This window comes from Biomphalaria glabrata, chromosome 17 (genome assembly GCF_947242115.1).
Source record: "Biomphalaria glabrata chromosome 17, xgBioGlab47.1, whole genome shotgun sequence".
Lineage (NCBI taxonomy): Eukaryota > Metazoa > Mollusca > Gastropoda > Planorbidae > Biomphalaria > Biomphalaria glabrata.
Window position 1 is genome coordinate 8,066,017 of NC_074727.1, and position 16,031 is coordinate 8,082,047.

Consider the following 16,031-nt stretch of genomic DNA (forward strand, 5'->3'; position numbering starts at 1 on the left):
AAAAATAAATAAAATTTTTGGTTTGTATTTATATCTGACTAATCCTAAATAATTCTATTGTTGTCTTATAATTCATTATTGAGTGAGGCCAATTTTTTAATAGTCTTCAAATGTCAACACAGTTTTAATAAATAACTAATGAACTAAACAGAGAGAGAGAAAATGCAAGTGTACTTAGGTTTCTGGCTTCTCAGTAAGCCCTCAATGTTATTAATTAGTTACGACTAAAGAAATTTTTGTGCTTGTAAAGAGAATGGCGTTCTTTTTGAGTTTGTGTTTGAGTTTTTAGCACATCGGCACAATTTAGGCCATGTCGTGCCCGTAATCCTTCAAGGATTACTCTACCTCCATATCACCAGAGCTAAATTCCATACAGTTCTTTTTGACAATTTATCTTCTGTTGAGATCTAAATGAAAAACTGTGAGGAACTGATTAAAACAAGCGACTCCATCATTGCAAGCCTAAGAGTACCATTTTATAATATTGAAAAAGTAAACTGTGAGTAAGGTAATGGGCTTCAGAGCTTACTTACTTACTTAGACTTAGATTCTCATGCAACGTTCGGCGCATCGGGCGGCAGGTTGTCTCCACATGGATCTGCCACTGGCAATGTCTAAAGCCTCCTCCCACCTGGTGTCCACATCTCTGGGGTCCTCCATGAAAGTGTGGCGCCAAGTTATACGAGGACGCCCCCCTGTTTAATGGCCTCCATGTCATCGTAACTCTTGGTATGCGTAATTCATTTTGTCGGAGAACATGTTCCGCAAACTTCATGCGCAGGGGCGGACTGGCTATATGGGCATTCGGGCAAATGCCCGGTGGGCCGGTACCCAAATGAGCCGGTAGGGTCACCTAAAGGGTCTCATGAATGCCACTTTGTCACGTATTGAATTGTTAAAGGTTTTATAATGTTCTCTTAACAAAGTGGCCCTCTGAGCGTCGTGTTTTTAAAAAAATCGTTTACAGACTCAACATTGTAGGTCCTAATACTAATTTAATTTAACACATTTTCCGAAATAATGTAATCCGTAGACAGTACTACTGTAGGCTTCATCCTTTAAGGGTCTACACAGTCAGCGATGAAAAAGCAACATAAGGGCTATATTTCTTAGAAAGATATAGAGCATGCTTACAGTTATTGATACATTATTAAACTTAACATAATTATTTTCAGGACAAGTAGGCCTATAATTGGAGGCCCATCATATGACAAACAATTTATAGGCCGGACTTGTATAGAAATGCCTGGGCCGATTTTGACACCGAGTCCGCCCTTGCTCATGCGACACTGTCACAACCTCAATAGGTGATCAACTCCCAGTTCGGCATAGGATTTCCTTGTTTGAGACACAATCTCTGTAACTGACTCCTAGAAATGCGACTGTGCCATTTTTGTTGAGCCATATTAAGTCTTTTCCCAATTTTGACAGATATCTTCCGTCTCGCATGCATACGTTGCTGTGGGGATGACGATCGTATTCAATAGGTGTATTTTTGCGTGAAGTCCATTACCTTGGCTGTCCAAATAGGCCGCAACCTTTGGAAAACGCCATCTGCCGGTCCCAACCCCAGGTGTGAAACGAGGAGGGTTCGGCGTGGGGCTAGCGACCCCACCATGTAAAACCTCAATTGCTACAGAAACAGCAAACTGGCTACAGAGCTTGTAGAAATTAAAAAAAAAAAGATAAAAGATGAATAGTAACGAATAGCGAAAAGACGGTGAAATTCAAATCTTTTACATAAAACATTTTGTTTAGTGAAATACTGATATTTTTACATAAAAACATTTGGTTTAGTGAAATATTGATATTTTTACATAAAAACAGTTAGTTTAGTGAAATACTGATATTTTTACATAAAAACATTTGGTTTAGTGAAATACTGATATTTTACATAAAAACATTTGGTTTAGTGAAATACTGATATTTTTACATAAAAACATTTGGTTTAGTGAAATACTGATATTTTTACATAAAAACATATTTGGTTTAGTGAAACAGAGATCCCTTTACATACACTCACCAAGGTTAGTAACATACATATCTCTTTACATTGTCTCATTAAGGTTAGTAACATACATATCTCTTTACATTGTCTCATTAAGGTTAGTGACATACATATCTGTTAACATAGAAACATTAAGGATAGAGATATCAAGAACTCTTTCCATAGAAACATTTAGAAGAGTGAAAAACAGATTTCATTACAGACAAACATTTAGGATACTACGTGTGATGATCTAGTTAGTTACAGACCATGTGTAATATCGGGGTCGCATTGGGCAGAAGTAAACTGTACCAAATAATAGTGAAGGGAAACAACAACATACATACATTTCAAAAGTGAAACGGTTTAAAAGTCTAAATTTAGAACATTCTGACAACGTACGTGTTTTATTTTTCCGATAGGTCGATCAAAGTTTACAAGTGAAAATAAATTATGATGTAAGTATTTCTATTCTATATAAGAAATAACCAAATCTATAAAGATACGATGAAAGTAGAGACATAAAATATACATGGGTAGTGAACCATTCATTGATTAACTGTTGTGTTTTTTTTAATTCATTCATGTATTGTTATGGACTATGAATAGTGAGCTCCGATTCTTCATGGGCATATAGATCTTGAGACGTAATGGAAATTTTAACAAGAGTGCAATCATAGAATAAAAAAAAATATAATAATTAATATGCTATATTTGACATCGAGTCTCTCCTTCAGTACTAAACATCTTACTGTTCATAATATTGTTGTAACGTCAATGGCGGACTGATAGGGCTAATATGTGTGCGGCCTACGGTCACACGTGACTCAGGCCAATCGCACAGGTCAACGGCTGTCGATGGACAAGAGACAGTATTGCTAGAGCACGAAAATATGACCCGTGTTATGGTCTTGTGATCGAAAGCCTTCATGGACGAGAAACAGTGCAGTCCAGTGCAGCAAGGCAGTAAAGACGCTGCGATACGATGTGAGTCCTTGAAAGTGTAGATGTATGAGTCCAGGAGTAGACAGAGAGAGACTTGTGTGTTTAGACGAAGTTCGGCTACGTTAAGCACTTGAAGTTAGTGTCTGGCCAATGGACCTCATTCACCAATCGTAAACAAACAACATTTAGTCACGTGATCTTATTGATAAAACAATGAAAAAAACTGTCACGTGACAACCATCATGAATTAAACATGAGATCGTAAATTATATAGAGGAGATAAAGCACCACGTGGCTAAATGTTGTTTGTTTACGATTGGTGAATGAGGTCCATTGTGTAGTACTGGCTGGTGCTGTATTTGTGATTAAACCGCCACATTGTTATTTGAAACTCTTGTTGGCAAGTTCTTGTGTTAGATGTGCTGTGTTGGGCAGTGTTTACACAAGGCCTGGTAGAGAGAAAGTCGTAACAATAAATTCTAAACCCCTAACAAACAACTAGATGTGCGGGACAAAAAACCCAGCCCCCTCACAAGACCAACTAAAAACCAAACTGTCAATCTTCAACTCATAGTACTCGAGTTGGCCTTGAAGAAGAATTCAATTTAAACACCTTCTTTCAAAAATATCAATATTACAATAAATATAATGTATTTATTATTATATCATTATTACTTAAGAGTTATTAATGTTACTACTTATGACCTCATTATGACATCATGACTAAATCTACGCCCAGCTCAGTTTTTGTTTTTTTGGCTTGAAACATTGAAAATAGGTGCGGACGATACGTGCAGTCACAAAGATAAAAATCAACAAAAGGGTCTCAAACGAAAAAGTAGTAAGGATCATATCATAAAAGCCTATGAAAAATGTATCAAGACGTATAAGTAATGAAAGATGTTGGTTCATCAAGACCATTACTAGACACAAACAAAACCAAAGTACAGGCTATGAATAACGAGAGCCAAACTCCACAGTATCTAGTAACCACTGGGGCAAATGATGGGAGTTTCTCTGATAAGTGATACAAGTTTACGAATAACTTATAAAAGAGGGCAAAATATAGTTTGAAAGCTCTTCAATCATAAAAAAAAAGAAGAAAAAAAAACTAAGGCGTGTTACCAATCGGTAGAGATAAAAATAGTGAGAACTGGCTCAAAGTATTTAAAATAACCCCAATCCATAGAAAAACAAAATGACCAAAAACAAGCATTCATTTAGGACTTTCACAATTTTCTCCATTTGGATAAATCTATAAAGAAACGTGTTATTGTTTTGTTTTGCCTTGGTGTAGATTTTAATTTCTGTTACCAGAGTGCATACGACTTTATTAAACTCGGGATAAATCAATTCAACCTTTTACAAAAGTAAAGGTGGTGATAACTATATATATATATATATATATATATATATCAATTGTTTCACTCAAGGACTATAAGAGTTCTTGAATGAACACTAAGTAGAAAAAACAACATGGAGTCCAGGATACAAAACTTCTATTCACAATACATTATTTTAATTGTTTGGATCACAATAGTGTCACATGTTGCTGGCCAGTGTCCACCAGGTTGCAGCCAATGTGTACCTGGAGATATCGCAGTCTGTGCCTCAGTCTGTCCGTCTAAAGTTCAATTACCAACAGACATTACGACGTATGTCCAAACTGGACGAGGAGCATGTAATGTCACGCCAACGTGGCTGTTAAAAACGGATGATTTTATTCCTTACACAAACCTTCAAAATGTAAGCATTACACATTCTAATGTCATTAGTTTAGATAATACAGATCCGCCATTTGAACATTTAAAGAATCTCAAGTCTCTTTCACTGGCACACAACATATTCAGGACAATTGATAAACAATTTATAAATCTAACAACATTAGAAGATTTGGACTTGAGTTACAATTTTATAGGAATAATGCAAGATAGATCTTTGTCATCGCTGATATACTTAAAAAGTTTAAACTTAGAACACAATCGGATCAATAGTTTATCCAGTGAAAAGTTCTCAGGACTAGACAGTTTACAAAACCTTGTACTGTCACATAATCCTATCTCTTCCATTGACACGGACACCTTCCAACAATTACAAAATATTGAAACTATAAAGCTACAAGATGCCCAAATCAAAAGCATAGACCCTGGATGGTTCCATGGTCTCACAAGATTAAAACATATTGACCTCTCCAACAATTCTATATCGTCCATCAATAATGACAGTTTTGTTGGTACGGCTTTAGATGACCTGGACTTATCTTATAATCATCTGACATCAGTTCCAGTCACTGCCATTCAACGTTCTTCTCAATTTTTAATTAAACTTTCACTTGCTCACAATCAAATAGCAAGTATTTCTAACTCGGATCTCAAAGACTTTACTTTTGGAACTTTAGATCTAAGTGACAATCAAATAACTCATATTTCTAAAGACTTGTTTGATAATGTCAACATTGTGGAGACCATTGACCTCAGCGGCAATCCAATCACAAGTATTGATGACGGCGCACTAACACAACTGCAACTGGCACAGAAACTTGTTGACCTTAGCAACACCAACCTAATGTCCTTACCAAGGTCAACAGAGAACTGGTTGGTTTCTACATTCACAACAGTAAACCTGAACAATACAAACTGGCAATGTGACTGTGCTATGCTCTGGTTTGCAAGAATAACTTCAAAGACAAACATTGTCTCACCAACATGTGCAGCCAGTACTAAATATGCTGGTCAGCTTGTGTCTGCTGCTGTCCAGCAGTTAGAAAAAGACTGCATGACTACAACAGCAAAGACAACGAGAACAACAACACCAAAGAATAACAAATTAACGAGAACAAAAAATACATTTACGACAATAAAAGACAAATCTACTACACCTAAAACAACCAAAGTGACTAATAAACACTTTTCAAAGTCACACAAACCAACTACAATAACAACAACAAATACAACAAGTGCAACAACATCTGTATCAAGCTCTACAACAATCTCGCCAAAAACGACTATTACGACCCCATCAATATCAAGCCTTTCATCGAAATCAATGAGCACATCAACAATAGCAACTCCATCTACACATAAAAGCACCTTAATATCAACAGCGACATCGCAAAATAATAAAATAACGAGAATAAAAAGTACTACCACCGTAACAACGAGACCAAAAAATCATCCCTCTAAAAACACAGACACGACACAGACAAGCACGCCTGTAAGTGCAATAACCTTCACAAAAATGAAAAGAACAACAACTGGAAAATCAACAGCATCTTTGAAAACAAAAGAGTTCAGGACATTGACATCAACAACACAAAAGACGACGGTAACAACACCTACACCAAGCTCAACCTCAAATCCCACAAAAACAAAAGCCTTGCCGGCATCAAGTACTACAGCAACATTACCAAGTACAACAACACCGACTACATCAGTTTCAAGCTCTACATCAACATCACCAAGTACAACAACACCAACTACATCAGTTTCAAGCTCTACATCAACATCAAGCACAACAACACCAACTACACCAGTTTCCAGCTCAACATCAACATCACCAAGTACAACAACACCGACTTCATCAGTTTCAAGCTCTACATCAACATCACCAAGTACAACAAAACCGACTACACCAGTTTCCAGCTCAACATCAACATCACCAAGTACAACAACACCGACTTCATCAGTTTCAAGCTCTACATCAACATCACCAAGTACAACAACACCGACTACACCAGATTCCAGCTCTACATCAACATCACCAAGTACAACAACACCGACTACACCAGTTTCAAGCCCTACATCAACATCAAGCACAACAACACCAACTACATCAGTTTCCAGCTCTACATCAACATCACCAAGTACAACAACACCAACTACATCAGTTTCCAGCTCTACATCAACATCACCAAGTACAACAACACCAACTACATCAGTTTCAAGCTCTACATCAACATCACCAAGTACAACACCAACTACATCAGTTTCAAGCTCTACATCAACATCAAGTACAACAACACCGACTACATCAGTTTCGAGCTCTACAGCAACATCACCAAGTACAACAACACCAACTACATCAGTTCCAATAACTACAGCAACAACACCGACTACACCAGTTTCCAGCTCTACATCAACATCACCAAGTACAACAACACCGACTACACCAGTTTCAAGCCCTACATCAACATCAAGCACAACAACACCAACTACATCAGTTTCCAGCTCTACATCAACATCACCAAGTACAACAACACCGACTACATCAGTTTCCAGCTCTACATCAACATCACCAAGTACAACAACACCGACTACATCAGTTTCAAGCTCTACATCAACATCAAGTACAACAACACCGACTACATCAGTTTCAAGCTCTACATCAACATCAAGTACAACAACACCGACTACATCAGTTTCTAGCTCCACAGCAACATCACCAAGTACAACAACACCAACTACATCAGTTTCAAGCTCTACATCAACATCACCAAGTACAACAACACCGACTACATCAGTTTCAAGCTCTACATCAACATCAAGTACAACAACACCGACTACATCAGTTTCAAGCTCTACATCAACATCAAGTAAAACAACACCGACTACATCAGTTTCAAGCTCTACATCAACATCAAGTACAACAACACCGACTACATCAGTTTCAAGCTCTACATCAACATCAAGTAAAACAACACCGACTACATCAGTTTCAAGCTCTACATCAACATCAAGTAAAACAACACCGACTACATCAGTTTCGAGCTCTACAGCAACATCACCAAGTACAACAACACCAACTACATCAGTTCCAATAACTACAGCAACATCAACAAACATAACAACAGCCATACTCGTAACAAACAATACATCATCAACAACAAAAACACCAATAACAACTACAATATCAACAGCAAAATCGCAAAATAACAAAATAACGAGAGTAAAAAGTACTACCACTGTAACACCCAAAATAAAAAATTATCCATTTAAAAATACAAACACGACACAGACAAGCACGTCTGTAAGTGCAATAACCTTCACAAAAATGACAAGAACAACAACTGGAAAATCAACGGCATCTTTGAAAACAAAAGATTTCAGGACTATCACTTCAACAAAACAAAAGACGACGGTAACAACACCTACACCAAACTCAACTTCAAAAAATACAAATACAAAAGCCTTACCGGTATTAAGTACTACAGCAACGTCACCCAACTTAAAAACACCAACTGCATCAGTTTCCAGCTCTACATCAACATCAAGTACAACAACAACGACTACATCAGTTTCAAGCTCTACATCAACATCACCAAGTACAACAACACCGACTTCACCAGTTTTAAGCTCTAAAGTAACATCACCAAGTACAACAACACCGACTACATCAGTTTCCAGCTCTACATCAACATCACCAAGTACAACAACACCGACTACATCAGTTTCCAGCTCTACAGTAACATCACCAAGTACAACAACACCGACTACATCAGTTTCAAGCTCTACAGCAACATCACCAAGTACAACAAAACCGACTACATCAGTTTCAAGCTCTACATCAACAAGTACAACAACACCGACTACATCAGTTTCAAGCTCTACAGCAACATCACCAAGTACAACAACACCAACTACATCAGTTTCAAGCTCTACAGGAACATCAACAAACAAAACAACAGCCATACTCGTAACAAGCAATACAGCTTCAACACCAAAAACCACTTCAATATCAACAGCAACATCGCAAAAAAACAAAATAACCAGAATAAAAAGTACTACAACTGTAACAACGAAACCCAAAAATCATCCCTCTAAAAACACAGTCACGACACAGACAAGCACGCCTGTAAGTGCAATAACCTTCACAAAAATGAAAAGAACAACAACTGGAAAATCAACAGCATCTTTGAAAACAAAAGATTTCAGGACTATCACTTCAACAAAACAAAAGACGACGGTAACAACACCTACACCAAGCTCAACCTCAAAAAATACAAATACAAAAGCCTTACCGGTATCAAGTACTACAGCAACGTCACCCAACTCAAGAACACCAACTGCATCAGTTTCCAGGTCTACATCAACGTCAAGTACAACAACACCGACTACATCAGTTTCCAGCTCTACATCAACATCACCAAGTACAACAACACCGACTTCATCAGTTTCAAGCTCTACATCAACATCAAGTACAACAACACCGACTTCATCAGTTTCTAGCTCTACATCAACATCACCAACTACAACAACGCCGACTACATCAGTTTCCAGCTCTACATCAACATCACCAAGTACAACAACACCGACTACATCAGTTTCCAGCTCTACAGCAACATCAAGTACAACAACACCGACTACATCAGTTTCAAGCTCTACATCAACATCACCAAGTACAACGACATCGTTTACATCACTTTCAAGCTCTACAGGAACATCAACAAACAAAACAACAGCCATACTCGTAACAAGCAATACAGCTTCAACACCAAAAACCACTTCAATATCAACAGCAACATCGCAAAAAAACAAAATAACCAGAATAAAAAGTACTACAACTGTAACAACGAAACCCAAAAATCATCCCTCTAAAAACACAGTCACGACACAGACAAGCACGCCTGTAAGTGCAATAACCTTCACAAAAATGACAAGAACGACAACTGGAAAATCAACGGCATCTTTGAAAACAAAAGATTTCAGGAATATCACTTCAACAAAACAAAAGACGACGGTAACAACACCTACACCAAGCTCAACCTCAAAAAATACAAATACAAAAGCCTTACCGGTATCAAGTACTACAGCAACGTCACCCAACTCAAGAACACCAACTGCATCAGTTTCCAGGTCTACATCAACGTCAAGTACAACAACAACGACTACATCAGTTTCAAGCTCTACATCAACATCACCAAGTACAACAACACCGACTACATCAGTTTCAAGCTCTGCGTCAACATCAAGTACAACAACACCGACTACATCAGTTTCAAGCTCTACATCAACAAGTACAACAACACCGACTACATCAGTTTCAAGCTCTACAGCAACATCACCAAGTACAACAACACCAACTACATCAGTTTCAAGCTCTACAGGAACATCAACAAACAAAACAACAGCCATACTCGTAACAAGCAATACAGCTTCAACACCAAAAACCACTTCAATATCAACAGCAACATCGCAAAAAAACAAAATAACCAGAATAAAAAGTACTACAACTGTAACAACGAAACCCAAAAATCATCCCTCTAAAAACACAGTCACGACACAGACAAGCACGCCTGTAAGTGCAATAACCTTCACAAAAATGAAAAGAACGACAAATGCAAAATCAACTACATTAATGAAATCAAGTGCAACAAAGAAGTCAAAGTTGATGACACCACCTTCAATTATTCCAACTACAGCAACAACCATACCTAGCTCTACAACATCACAAAACACAAATACAGCAAACAAACCTGCTTCAAACTCTACAGCAGTACAAAAGACAACGAAAGCAATCACATCTGCATCAAGCTCTACAGCAACATCACAAAAGACACAGACAGCAACCACACTTGCACAAAGTTCTTTAACCCCATCACAAACGACAGTAACCACACCTGCACCAAGCTCTTCAACAACATCACAAAAGACACAGACATCAACCACACTTGCACCAAGCTCTTCAACAACATCACAAAAGACACAGACATCAACCACACCTGCACCAAGCTCTTCAACAACATCACAAAAGACACAGACATCAACCACACTTGCACCAAGCTCTTCAACAACATCACAAAAGACACAGACATCAACCACACCTGCACCAAGCTCTTCAACAACATCACAAAAGACACAGACATCAACCACACTTGCACCAAGCTCTTCAACATCCTATGTTACCCCTGTTATTCAGACACCGCGACCTAGGACTCCGAGTCCACACACGTCTGAGCAGTCTGGAAACGACTTAACCGATGCTATCCCAATTGTGTTATTAGTCCTTACAGCCACAGTTATTTTCTGTCTAGCAGTCGCTGGTATAGCTGTGTGCTGCTACCTATATTGGAAAGCCAGTAGGCGGCCAAGAAGAGAGGAACAGAACGACACGTCATCATTTGTCGCTGCTTGGTATCCAAGCTACCTCTGAATCAGACATATAGTAACAAATGTTTACGAGACAATGAACAAATCAAATTCTACATAAAAGACTAAAGATATTATAAACATTCTCAGTTTGCTGAAAAATACATGCATAAGGAATGGCTTGAAAATGCAAAATAGTCATTTTTAAGTCAACACCAGACTTGGAGAAATCAAGTTTATAAATAAATATAAATTGACAAATACCAATTTAGAATATGCCAGATTATCTGATTACAGCTTATTTCACTAGAACAATTATTAGCAATGGGAACAAGTTTCTGTATATATTAAAATGGAGGGAAAGAGACAGGCATGATGCGCATTACAAATGTTCCAGAGTCAGTCACCTGGTAAAATGTTTGCAATAGAGAAATAATGATTATTTGAAGAAAAATATCATAAGATGATTGACATTTCTTCATAACAAAGAGTTGTTTTTTTTTTTCTTTGTTTTTTTTTTATTGGTCTATATATCCACTCCATACTTTGTAAAATATTCGTCTTTTTAGCATTTTTTTTTTTAATTTTTTTCACCTTTTTTAATTTATATATAAGTATTATATATATTCTACTTTAAAGAATTATTTCAAATATCGGTAAAGTATAAGATATCTTTGTGAACATGTATCAGTAGACACATTCAGTTTCGCGGTATGCTATACATTCTATCTTGTTTCCAATGCCATGGCGATGTACAGTTTTTGTTAGATTGTCATCAATACAATGGCGCGGATGACATCAAATCTAATGAAGAAGTATGTATATATATATATATATTTATATATATATATATATATATATTATATATATATATATATATATATATATATATATATATTGCAATTATAATTGTTATTAATCAAAGTTTTTCGCTTAACTTTGTAATATATGGCACACAATAAAGCATTCTGTAATATCATCTTTTTAACTTCAACTGATACATTGAATCATGTTTAATAAAAAGTTTTTGTTAACTGTCTGTCTGAACAATGCTTTAAATGAATCTTGAAATATACATTTACGTTTCGCTTTATAGTTTTCATTTACATTGAACTGTATATATCAGTGGATACATTCATGTCTACCCAATAATCACTGAATCTGAGTCTAGAATTTTTTATAAATATGTGTCTTGCAGAATAGTTTATAGGCCTATGTCGTTTAACAATCTACCTATCTAGATTATACATCTTTGTATTACAAAAAGAATTATGTATATATATATATATATATATATATATATATATATATATATATATATATATATATATATATATATATATTATATGAGGTCATTTATTGTTAATCTTAAATTTTACCATTAATTGTTTTTTTTAAGTAAAAACCATTGTCACTATGTATGTGCTACTTTTTAACAGCATAGCTTACATTAATTGTATCTTTTCATATTTCTTCTTATTTTTTATAAAGCAATTTTTTTTTTACAGTTGGCATACAATACAATGTGTAATAAAACAGAGAAAAGGGCTTCCAAACACTCACTTATGTGTTCGTTGCTTTAGTGCTTAGTTCAAAGTTGATTTTGTTATAGTTAGTTGGTTTTTTGTTTTTTGTTTTGCTTTCTTTTTTTTTTTTTTTTTTAAAATATACAGAGACCAAGAGATAAAGCACAAGTGTAGTGTTGTGCCTTATGATAAATAAGTCTCATTTACTTTTGATGCTTAATGTAAAAAAAAAAACACTATTTGTTCTTTTGAAATCTTTAGTGTCATGCCTACATGACAACGCCATGGGTCAAACTAGGAGACACTTCCGAATATAAGATTTAAAAGTACAAATAAAACAACTAGTAACATGATGAAAACGTTTAAAAAAGAAACGACTCCCTTTTGTTGAAGCTGATCACCTTTTGTAAGAGCTATTACTTTGCGCTTATAACTAATGAATGATAGTTTTTGTTGTTTTTTTAAAAAGGGAACATTTTTTACCCAGCCCCAATTCCCTTCCCCAGATTACGAGCAGGTATTAATCTACTCTTGAGTATACAAGATTTAAGTTTGGCGATACAGATCCAGACATGGTAACACTAAAGTATGGCAGTTTAGACTAGACTATTAGATCTAGAGATATGGTATAGGAGATTGTAGTTGGTGATTGGTCTATAGATCCAGACATGGTAACACTAAAGTATGGCAGTTTAGACTAGAATATTAAATCTAGAGATATGGTATAGGAGATTGTAGTTTGGTGATTGGCCTATAGATCCAAACATAAAAAGACAAAAGGTTCTTCTTTATTTATTTTTAACTGTTTTTAAGAAATACATGCGGGAATACCCAATGATGTTTCGGTGTTCACTATATAGATGTTTAGACCACCAGACCAAAATTAATTTTTAGATTATTATATTTCGAATAATTATAATGGTCAAACCAGTTTTCCCTGTCTGTCCAATTAACTTGTTATTTATTTTTCACAAAAATAAATATTAACCGTTTAATTTCTAGAAAAATTATTACAGCTGTTTTCGAGATCCGTGTCCATGAAGGTTTCAGGTTCCATGAAAAGCTCGCAAGCTGATAAGAGGAATTGTTTAAAAAAAAAAGGAATGAATTAAATTTCAATTACTGAATCATGATGTTGAAAAGTAAAAAAAAAAATATTAACAAAACACTAAAGATAAAAATGCATTTCTTGTTCAATATGCAAGGACAATTAATGTCATATGGTAAGACAGTCACAGTTTTGTCTTTGCATATACCGCATAAAGTGGATTTTCTTGAAAGAGTCTGAAGCAACAACTAAATATATAACAAGGTTTTGTTTTTGGCGTTTTTTTTTGTTTTATTCTGACTTATGGTAAGTGATGTGTGGACAAGAGCCTAGTTCTAATCCCTACTCGACCAGAGCTGTGTGTTTGCTGAGTGACTAAAGGCAGCACGGAAATCTTCACTCAGACACCCATCCATGCAAATACTCCTGCTGATGATCGAACCATAACGCTCTGCTATTTGTATGAAAGTTGCGCTATAAAAATTGAATTCACAAATTGAAACCTTAAAGTGCAATGAATAAACATTCGTTGCTTTTCATGTGTACTTTAAGAATGTCTACGATACAATATCTGAATTTCTCTTCCAAAACATACTCACACACTTTATCTACCTTTATTTATTTATTTTTATTTGGTCTTGTAAATACATTTAAGCATTGTAATGTTACTTCTATTCAACGAACATAACTCGAACAAACACTGATGTACAGAGATGTTTTATTCAAGAAATGAAAACAAAGTGTGTAGAGAGTTTGTTTCTTAGGTGCGTGCCGTGTAGGTGCGTTTTACCTTTCTAACAAGACTAACAGAGACTACAATAAGATGGTGCGCAAATGTTTTATTTAGACCTATTGATTAATTAAAACTTGTTCATGTTTGTAAAGAAATGTTTTTAAGTCTACTGCTGTAACAGTAAGCCTAGTGACCTAAGCGGGGTATAGTTTCTCTCCTTTGAAGTCATTCGGAAATGTTCATTCATAAAACATTCTAGTCAAAACTTAATGTTTCGATAACTCGACCTGAGTTTTCACCATGTGACCAATTAGCTGATTGTTTTGTTTTTTTCTAATTGATACACATAGACCTTGAAATTTTTAAAGAAAATCGTTTGAGACGTTTTCGAAATAAAGTGTACATATAAATTTATATACATAAATGAATTGCTTGTTTAAGAGTATAGGATAGTATAACTCTGTACTAAGAGTTTTAGGGTGTTTCAAAAAAAGATTGTTTTCCCAGATCAACAGTCGTTTCAATATAAACACGCCCCAACTCCAAGTTTGTGTTTGCAAATATCTATGGTAACTTTCTGCGTGTGGTACAAGAGATCTCAAACCAGAAGATAAAACATGATTTTTTTTTTAAAGTAGAAACATTAAAAATAAAATAAAAGGCAAAGTTATAAGAAAGAGAACTGAAACAACAATGAAAAATTTTTAATGGGGGGTGGGGGGGAGGTCAAATAAAAGAATAAGGTAACATGATTCAATAAGAGAAACGTTTGAAATGAAGTGGTTGTAATGAAATCGCCGTTAAAAAAAAATAGAGAGATAGATCTAGATTCTTCCAGACTTGTTGCTAAATGACATAGAAAAAAGTATAGCTGTCAGTGATTTTTTAAACATGTCTAAACAAACAAACATCTTCTTTGAGCCTATCTCATAACAGCCAAACACTGGGTGTGTCGTTTACAGTCGATGAATAAGGACGAACACGTATTTTTTTTTTTTTTTTCAAAAATTAGGCTTTCAATGTGCACAATAAAAATATATCACATTCACGTCCCTTTTTTTATTTTTTAAATTCAGTATTTCAAGTGATTTCTTCTTGATACATTTGTGGTTCTTTATCTTTTATTTCATAAATAGGATCGAGCTAAATTGCAAAGGCTAAACAGGAAGAAATATTTAATTTCTTTTTTATTTTTATTATTTTACAAATCGCGAAGTAAGAATGAAAAGTAAATTAAGCCATAACAATAATATTCTCATTGTTTTCAGTTGACTAGCGATTGCTACAAGAAAACTTTTGTAACACAAGGATTATAAAATGCACACTGTTAATAGAGGATGCATTTATTGCTTTGTATGGACCATCATTTTGAGAAATGTTGCGGGTCAGTGTCCATCAGGCTGCAGCCAATGTGTACCTGGAGATATCGCAGTCTGTGCCTCAGTCTGTCCGTCTAAAGTTCAATTACCAACAGACATTGTGACGTATGTCCAAACAGGACGAGGAGCCTGTAATGTCACGCCAACGTGGCTGTTAAAAACGGATGATTTTATTCCTTATACAAACCTTCAAAATGTAAGCATTACACATTCTAATGTCATTAGTTTCGATAATACAGATCCACCATTTGAATATTTAAAGAATCTCAAGTCTCTTTCACTGGCACACAACATATTCAGGACAATTGATAAACAATTTATGAATCTAA

The 16,031-nt window shown here is 35.5% G+C and overlaps 1 protein-coding gene across 12 annotated transcripts in view; it reads right to left on the bottom strand.

Moving 5' to 3' along the window:
* LOC106071594 (kinesin-like protein KIF13B) overlaps positions 1-16,031 on the bottom strand; it is a 325,865-nt gene that overhangs the window by 147,730 nt on the left and 162,104 nt on the right. The gene's annotated exons all lie outside the window — the stretch shown is intronic.